This window comes from Cryptomeria japonica, chromosome 1 (genome assembly GCF_030272615.1).
Source record: "Cryptomeria japonica chromosome 1, Sugi_1.0, whole genome shotgun sequence".
Lineage (NCBI taxonomy): Eukaryota > Viridiplantae > Streptophyta > Pinopsida > Cupressales > Cupressaceae > Cryptomeria > Cryptomeria japonica.
The window spans coordinates 384,390,275-384,398,051 of record NC_081405.1 but is presented as its reverse complement, the minus strand read 5'-3'; positions in this window follow the sequence as shown (position 1 = coordinate 384,398,051).

Sequence of the window (7,777 nt, the reverse complement as noted above, 5' to 3'; positions counted from 1 at the left end):
ATTTAGTGTGGCTTTTCTTTGGTGTGGGTTATGCTATGCTTGATCACAATGTTTATTTTGACAGGGTCTCTGATTATGGTTTCATTTCTGCTATGTGGTATCATTCTAACCAGTGGTTTAGAGAATTGTGTTTCATAGATAGGGGTTGTTCAAACTGGCGTTTTTGGCAGCAATGGATATGCATCCTTCGGTGATCATACTTTAATCTTCCTTCTATATGCTTCTGTTGGCGGCTTCCTTTATATCTAATGCGGCTTCCTTTATATGTACTATGCCAATGGGCATTTGGTATTGGGTAGAATAGGCTTGTGTTACTTAAGAAAAACTGAAGGGTTTTCTTACTGGTTCTTTCCCTTCACTGCTTTTTGAACCAGTCACTGTAAAAAAACTTTTTAAATTTAATATAGTTTAGTGGTTCTATCCACTTTTATAATATATATATATATATATAAAAGCAAAATAAATGTAATTTTTTATTGTATTGTAATAAATTTAAAATTTAATTGAAATAATTACATTTGTCAATATTTAAAAAATAGTGTTATATTACTTAAATTTAATTTTTGAATTGTTAAATTTTATATATTAATAATTTAAAAATTAAATTTTAACTGATTAAAATGTATTTTTTAAATCTAGGAAAAACATATTAAATTTTATCATTTTATAATAAATTTAAAATATTAATACCTCTAAATTTTATTTGAAATAAATACATTTAAATTTTATTTGAAATAAATACATTTATTAATATTAAAATAAAACAATGCTATATTTCTTAAAAATTAAATTAGATTTTAATTTAACTAAATATTATTTTTGTATACACCTAAAAATGGTCTGGAGATAATTAATTAAATAAGCAATTATTTAATTAATCTCCCTCCCCAATTTAATTAAATTCACTAAGCAATTTGATTAAATTCCCCCTTTCATCTACTTATTAATAAATCTAAGGATTTATTTAATAGGTTCATTTCAATAATCCCCTTTGATCAATTAATTCAAATTAATTAATTCCCTTCATCCAAAATCATTTCTTCTAATCCTTTAATTAATTAAAACAAATTCATGAGTTGTTGAAATTAATTAGCCTTTTCCTATTATTTGAATTTCTAAATTCCAATTCTCCTAACTTCTACCACTCCTAAACCTAGCCCATTCCTAAACCTAACTCATTCTACCTACCACCATGTCCCCTTTCATCCAACATCTTCTAGAACCTTGTGACACTTGTCACTAAGTGTTCCCTTTCATCTAACCCCTTCTAGAAGCCTCTTGACACTTGTCACCATAGAGATGATAGATGTTCCCTGTAATCCAACCCCCTTTGCCATCCTCCTCCAATTTAAACATTGATATCTTCAGATTAATCTTGACCATTGATTCTTGCCACCTCACCCCTAGCCTTGGGAAATCCTATAAATATACCTCATTTTGGAGCAATATGGGTCCCAATTTCATATCATTCTTGCATATGATTTGATTCATCTCATCTGCATTTATGCATTGTTACTATAGGCATCTAGTTTATAGTTTATCATTCTTAGCAATGTTATCATGCTCAATTCGAGCTTAATTGCATCTTCATTCTAGCTTATTTTCTAGATCAATCATGAAATCATATAGCTTAATCATGCTATCATTGCTAGATCATGCATCTTCATCATTTAAAACCTCCATTTAAGTGTAGTCAAGTCACTGGAATTTGCATAATCAGATCTGAGAGCATTTTTATACTCGCATTTACTAGGAGGCAATAAGTCATTTAGCTATGGTTTTGTCTTTCTTCGATTTAAATCTTCTAACCATGCTTGTAATGATTTATTGAGTGCATTATGTTTGTAGGTACAGGTACACTTCATAGAGCATGACATTTTGGCGCCCATCATGGGGCATAAATCATCATTTTCGGCCTCTCAAGCTTCAACAAACATTCATCTCTGTCGGATCAGAATCAAAATGTCGTATGAGTTGAATTTCCAACTCGTATGAACTACCTTTTAGTCTTGTGCGGAACCTCATCCTATGTCGTACTAGCTCATTTCTCCCATCGTATGAGGTATAAAGTTATGTCGTACGAGCTCCTTTGCTAGTAAATCTTGTATCGTACGAGTTAATTTTCATTGTCGTACAATAGCTAAATTCATTTCATATGAATTTCTGGCTGTAAAATTCTGTATCGTATGAGCTAGTTTTGGTCTCTGTGTGAAATCTAGATTTGTTTTGTACTAATTGGAAAACAGTGTCGTACGAGTCTTTGTATCTGCAATTTTTAACAGACTGCATTTTAGGGTTTTCTGATTTTAATCCGAGATTTTCTAACACTAACCTTGATCTATTTGTGAGATTTTTTGCAGCCTAACTCTTTCCTGCAGGACGATTGACATAGAAACACTTATCGAAGACATTATTCAAAAACACAAATGACTACTAATAGATCTATTTTGCAGGTTGCCTATGAATTCAACTAAACTTTGTGTATTCATTAAAGTTTTCTAGGCACATTTCAATTTGGGCTAAAAAAATGAACTATCATGTCTTATGTGTATTTGATGATAGACAAGTATTCTCTCACCTTTCTTAGGTGATTAGAAAGCTAGACTCATCTTTTTCTTTCATTAGTGCATTTCTTTAGTAGGCCTGCCCTCCCAAGGAGTAATAACTCTTAGCCCTTAAGGTTGGTGAGAGGGGAACAACCTAAGTGGGAATGGCTAATGCAAAGTAATCCAATCCACTATAAAATAAATGTGTTTTTGATGAAAATCAAAGCAACGACAATTCTCGGGAATAGCTCTCCTCTGTACCTTTGGGTACATCAAACCTTGGTTTTCAAGGTTGGGAGACCTCTTAATTGAGTTTATACCCCGATGTGCCGAACGGATCCCTTACTAGTGTCGGTTAAAATAGAAGCTACTCGATTCACATCTGAAAGGGTGATAATCTTTGTGCAAGAGAGATGGTAACTCTCCCAAGACACTTGCCATATCATGCCCCCATTAACATTTGGAGTTGGATAATATGGCATTGAGAATCCATTGCGTGAGACTCAGCGGTCGTATTCTGATTAGCTATTGGGTGTGTACCTAAGTCAGCAAGCAATGGTTTCCATTCTCAGCCAACTTCCTTAGGGTTTAGCTTGATGGGAGTCATTTATCACATCATGTGTTTGTTGTGTATTCATCCCTAAATCGACAAATTAGACATCCAAAAAATGGAAGACATAAGCAAAACATTAAACTTCAGTTATCAAAAATTCAACCAAACAAATACATTTTTATCTTTATCTGGTTATCTGTCGTATGAGTTAGGATCTTTGTCGTACGAGCCTGTTTGCTGGAAAATATTGTGTCGTACTACACAACATTATGGGTCGTACGAGTCAGTTGTTTTGTCGTATGGTTTAGAAAGGTGTGTCGTACGATGATATGAAAACCTCCTTGAGGCACCTGAAGATGGGAGATTTGACACTTTACCTGAGCATTATCAAGAAAGGTCATCCATTTTGATCGAACCAACAGAGGCAGTTAACATTGGCACAACAGAGCAACCAAAGATTCTTCATCCAGCAACATCTTTATCAAAGGTAGAAATGTAACAATGTGTGGAATTCTTCAAACGATGAAAAAATCAATTTTGCTTGGTCCTATGCAGACATGCCAGGGTTAGATCTAGAGCTTATTATGCATCACTTGAATGTTAGCCCAGGAGCCAAACCAGTCAAACAAAAGTTAAGGAAAATGTATCCTCATATTGCTCTTCTAGTCAAGGCAGAACTAAAGAAATTACTAGATGTCAGATTCATCAAACTTGTAGCATATCCTCAATGGGTATCCAACATTGTTCCTGTTTCAAAACCAGATAAAAGCATCAGAATATGCACAGACTTCAAAGATCTTAATAACGCATGTCCAAAGGATGACTTTCCTTTGCCTGACATTGACATCATTGTAGATTTAACTGCTGGAGACTCCATGTTTTCTCTAATGGATGGTTTCTCTGAATACAATCAGATCAAAATAGCACCCGAAGATCAAGAAAAGATAGCTTTCACATGTCCATGGGGTACTTTCTGGTGGAACGTCATGCCTTTTAGATTAAAGAACGCAGGTGCTACATATCAAAGAGCTATGTCAACTATATTTCATGATATGATGCATACATTCATGGAAGACTATGTGGATGACATATTAGCTAAATCATACAATAGAGAAGAACATATAGAGATACTGGAAAAGATCTTTGATAGGTTAGAACAATACAAGCTAAGGCTAAATCCTAAAAAATGTGCCTTTGGTGTTACTTCAAGAAAGCTATTGGGATACATTATTTCAACAAGAGGAATCGAAGTAGATCCAACTAAGGTTAAAGCAATCATGGAAATGGCATCTCCCAAGAATATCAGTCAACTAAGATCACTACAAGGAAGACTCCAGCCAATTAGAAGATTTGTTTCTCAATTAGCAGATAAATGTCAACCATTTACTCACCTATTGCACAAACATGTTAATTTTAAATGGGACCATCAATGTGAAGAAGCATTCAACAAGATCAAGGCATGTCTCATGCAACCACCTGTTCTAATGTCACCAATTCTAGGAAAACCATTATTACTCTATGTATCAACTACTGAAGCATCATTGGGAGTTTTGCTCGCACAAGAGGATAAGGAAGGAAACGAAAGAGCCATCTACTACATCAGTAGAACACTAGTGGGATACGAGGTTAACTATTCATCAACAAAAAAAACATGCTTGGTAGTAGTTTTTGCTTCTCAAAAACTACGACACTGTCTACTATCTCATTCCATCAAGTTGATAGCTAAAATTGATCTTCTAAAGTATTTACTCAACAAAGCTACATTGATAGGATGACTAGCAAAATGGATCATGATTCTAAGTGAGTTTGATATCAAATATGTTGACAGAAAAGCTATCAAGGGACAAGTCATCGCAGATCAACTAGCAGAAACACCACTTCAAGATGACCATCCTCTATAGATTGAGTTTCCTGATGCTGATATCCTAATAGTTATAACAAAAGCATGGCAACTATACTTTGATGGTTCATATACACAACATGGATTAGGAGCAGGAATTCTACTCATCACACCACAAGGTCATACCATCCCAAAAGCATACAAAATAAGCTTTCCATGCACAAACAATATAGCAGAGTATGAAGCTTTGGTAACCAGTATCAAAATGGTTGTAGAATGAAACAATAAACAACTTTAGGTCTTTGGAGACTCTCAGCTCGTCATTAATCAAATCAATGATGACTATCAAACAAAAGATGACAAACTCATGCCTTACAAAAAGATAGTGGATGATATCAAGAAGTACTTTGTAGAAATAACTTTTGAATAGATTCCAAGAAATGATAACAAAGTAGCAGACGCCATGGCTACACTTGCTTCTCTATTACAGACACAAGAAAATCAACAGTGTTATGAATTCCTGGTTGAAGAGTTATTTCATCCCGCCTATAATTGTCTTGATTCCCAAACCATATATCAACTTATTGGACACGATTCCTCCCGCTATGGCCAAACTTACACATACCTAAAAGACAATATCCTACCTCCAGATTTATTGAAGAACCAAAAGAGAAACTTTATTCACCAATCATCTCATTATACTCTCATTGCAGATACCCTGTTTAAATGAGGTCTAGAGGGTACTCTCTTAAGATGTCTCGAACAAGAAGAATCTGAGAAGGCCTTACATGAAGTCCATAATGACATTTGTGGCACTCATTCAAGTGGTCTTACCCTTTCAAAAAAATTCATACACTTGGGCTATTATTGGCCGACTATGGAATGAGATTCTTTTAAAATAGCAAGAACATGCAAACAATGTCAAATCCATGGGAATTTGATCCATGCACCAGCACAAGAACTTCATGCTTTAGCAAAATCTTGGTCTTTCTGCCAATGGGGTCTTGATCTGGTAGGAAAGATAAATCCTTCTTCATCTAATGGTCACAAATTCATCCTAGTAGCTACAAAATATTTTACAAAATGGATTGAGGTGATACCTCTCATCAACATCACAGGAAAACAAATTATTGCATTTATCTTGAATTATATCATCTGTCGCTATGGAATACCAATGACTATTATCACTGATAATGGGAAACCATTCAAGAATCAAGATGTACAAGAGCTATGTGAGAACTTCAAAATCCAGCACAGATTCTCCACACCATATTATCGACGGGGAAATGGGCAGGCAGAAGCATCTAACAAATCTATTCTGAAAATCCTCAAAAAGACAGTGAATGATGTTGGGAAAGATTGACATATTCAACTTAACCCTTCTCTATGGGCCTACCGCACCAATATCTGTACACCGAAAGGTGCCACACCTTTCTCTCTTGTATATGGATCAGAAGCCATATTGCCAATCGAAGTAGAGATACCCTCTCTACGTGTGTCACTAAAAGGTCTCATCCCAGATGAAGAACAATGAGTATCTAGATTATAAGAGTTAGAACCGATCCATGAACGAAGACAAAATGCCTTTGATCATCTAAAGGTATATCAACAAAGAATGTGTCAGAGCTATAATCATAAGGTTAAACCACAAATCTTTCAAGTTGGAGAATTAGTGCTAAAGGAGAATCCACGCAACCAGGCAGATCGAGAAAAGAAAGGAAAATTTGAACCAAACTGGTTAGGTCCATTTGTGGTCACAGTAGTATTTGGATCAGGAGCATATCAGCTATCAACACAGGATGGAGATCAGCTCAAGGAACCTATCAATAGCATGCACTTGAAGAAATTCTATGTCTGAAAAAAAAAAAAAAAATAGTGAAAAAAAAACAAAAAAAAAAAAACAGTGAAAAAGCAGAAAAATTCTAAAAAAGTGAAAAATAAAAAGAAAGAAAAAAATCAAATATTAGAAAAAGTGCAATAAAAACAAATGGTGAAAACCTGACAAACAAGCGCTATCTGTCCACTAGCTCTTCCATCTATTAGTTCATGCATTCTTTCTACTTGCATTCATCTTCCATCGACGCTGACCATCCTAAGCCTTTCTACATATGCAAACATCTCAGGTGGCTTCTTCCCATGGTTTGGATCATTGGATATATCATAACAACTTTGTTTCTAGGCTTGAGGAAAAATCCTGCACCGAGCTGGGGGCAAACTTTGGATCATTTTGAGCTTAATCAAATCAGGTATAACAAACAGTTAGACAACTCTTATCAAGCGGAAAACTGAGACACATCCAACATTGAACATGAGATCAAACTATGAACATGATATTTTTTTTGTTTGCTGTCTGAAAATTAATCATTAATATGTGCAAATTTGTCTTAGGACATGATCATCAGAGTATCATTGAAGACATTTCTGATTTGCGTATTGAAATGATTAATACTACATGTTTTATGCAAACAACACTCAGGCATCATGGTTCAATTATACCTCGATGCTTGTGCTAACTTGCTATATCAAAATCCAGGAAAGAAGTGCTCAGGTCATCATGGTTTAATTATACCATCGATGTTTGCACTCACTTCCCACATTTAAAAAGCTCAATGATGACAAAAATGCAAAATAATCCAGTGACTGGTCTGGTCATCTCCATTGCATTTCATTTGCATTTTAGCTTGCATTTCATTCTTGCATGGGATCCTACAAGCTCCTTTTATCCAAGGTTAAATCTATTGCAGGAATCATCAAAGCATCATCACAAGTGTATACATAATCAGACTAATGACTCATTTCTCTCATGATATTATCGACCCAATGAAAATCTTTGCTATC